Source organism: Aotus nancymaae, unplaced genomic scaffold (genome assembly GCF_030222135.1).
Source record: "Aotus nancymaae isolate 86718 unplaced genomic scaffold, 86718_ANA_hifiasm-v0.15.2.pri h1tg000058l, whole genome shotgun sequence".
Lineage (NCBI taxonomy): Eukaryota > Metazoa > Chordata > Mammalia > Primates > Aotidae > Aotus > Aotus nancymaae.
This window is the reverse complement of record NW_026988472.1, coordinates 8,058,246-8,060,330: the sequence shown is the minus strand read 5'-3', so window position 1 is coordinate 8,060,330 and position 2,085 is coordinate 8,058,246. Positions and strand designations below refer to the sequence as shown.

The 2,085-nt window shown below is 37.7% G+C and overlaps 1 pseudogene; it reads left to right on the top strand.

Moving 5' to 3' along the window:
• The first annotated feature begins 1,589 nt into the window (after positions 1-1,589).
• Positions 1,590-1,708, top strand: LOC135270014 (5S ribosomal RNA; annotated as a pseudogene).
• The last annotated feature ends 377 nt before the right edge of the window (positions 1,709-2,085 follow it).

Genomic DNA, 2,085 nt, shown 5'->3' with positions numbered 1-2,085 from the left:
TTTGCTTACCTGTTCTGCCCTCCTTGAAATGAAAACTGTCCAGTCCAGGTCTGTCTAACTTCAAAGCCCTTTCTCTTTTCTGAAAGTAAGAGCTCCCAAAAGTGTGGAACACAGAAAACTAGTGATAGTCATAACAATTTTAGTGCTACTTGGACATTAAAATTTTAATAGTTATGTATGTGTTTTATTTTTTTATTAAACATATAGTATATCACAGCCACATCAAGATCTTTGTGTGGTGATTGGGGAAGAGCGTTGATACTACACACTCCATGGAAAATCACCATAACATTTTCTTTCCAGATAGCTGATCTTTCCTTCAGGTTTCCTACTCTGTTGGCAATTGCCCAGTTTTTTCTCTCTGTTGAAATCTTTCATCCATTATCAGACTTCTTGTTTCCCCAAGAATAGAAGCCATCCTTCTGTCCTCCCCTTCTGTCGTCTGTTTTTACAGAAGCAGAATCTAAGCTTGCGGTTTGCATTCTTTCAACTAGAAGCCATTTCTGCAATAAAGGACCCTCCTCAGAACACAATCTTTGGCCGACAGCAGGATATTGTAAACAATGATTTTTTTTCTCTCTGAGAAAGCATCTAAACAAAAGACAGAAATTATAACTGTATTTCAGGAAAAAAAAAAAAAGCCATACCTCATCTCATTGGGTGTCCTGAGCATTTTGCCACAGGATCTGGGGAGAGGTCTCAGGGATGAGAAGTTGGCTGATAGTGTTGATAGCGTTCGGATCATAAATTCCATGAAACTGTGTCGGAGAGAATGTTGGTGGATAATTAAGCTGACAATGGCCTATGCTGCTTACTCAGCAGTCTTTGTGGGCTTTGGCATCATATGACTGTGGGTGTCCATCCTAAATCTGTGGCAGAGCAGATTTGGGCTATCTTTTCTAACTTCCCTGGTCTCAGTTTTCTCATCTTGAAAAATGGAAATGCTATTATGCATTCTGAGTTGCTTTACGAGGACTGGATGAGAGAATACATATGAAGTGTTTAGTAGTGTGGAAATCTAGTATTTATTTCATTCTTATTTCATTTTAATAAAAAGAATGAAGAATAAATAAAATAATTATTTGAAGTGAATTGATTTAAGTAATTTAAGGAAATTTTTCAATGAAAAATGTAAAAAAAAAACCTTTTAAACATTTTTATTTATTTATTTATTTTTGAGATGGAGTTTCACTCTTGTTGCCCAGGCTGGAGTGCAATGGTGCAATCTTGGCTCACTACAACCTCTGCCTCCTGGGTTCAAGCGATTCTCCTGCCTCAGCCTCCCGACTAGCTGGGATTACAGGCGTCTGCCACCACGCATGGCTAATTTTTTGTATTTTTAATAGAGATGGGGTTTCACCATGTTGGCCAGGCTGGTCTCAAACCCCTGACCTCAGGTGATCTGCCCACCTCGGCCTCCTACAGTGTTGGGATTACAGGCGTGAGCCACTGCGCCGGGTCTGTATTTCTTTATGAAGTTATCTTTCCTACCCTGATTTTCCACTTTTATAGTTACATATGTTATTTTAAATTAATTTCAATTTTATGTAATTCTGTTTCACAGAAAATATTTAAAAAAAAACAGCACAGTCTATGGCCACACCACCCTGAACATGCCTGATCTCGTCTGATCTCGGGAGCTTAGCAGGGTCGGGCCTGGTTAGTACTTGGATGGGAGACCACCTGGGAATACTGGGTGCCGTAGGCTTATATAAAAAATAAATAAATAAAAAATATTTAAAAAGAAAAAAGAAAAAAACAGCACAATGATATCTATAATTGTAAAAAGTCTTAAAAGTGGTGAATGCATTACTGAGTTCTGAGAAATGTTAACCCAAGTTATGTCCTGTGGTTTAGACTGTGCTAGCTACGATGAGGGGTGACACTGAAAAAATGAATCAGAATTCCCTGCTCCCTCAGTACCTCATATGCAATGGAAAACTTTACTTGGCATCTAATACAAAATATTGAAATTATGGTACCTACTGTACTAATCCCATATTGGAAGATAGTTTTCTTTTGCTATGAGTAGCACAGTAAAATATCAATTAATTCAATAAACACTCAATAATGCTTACTGTATTT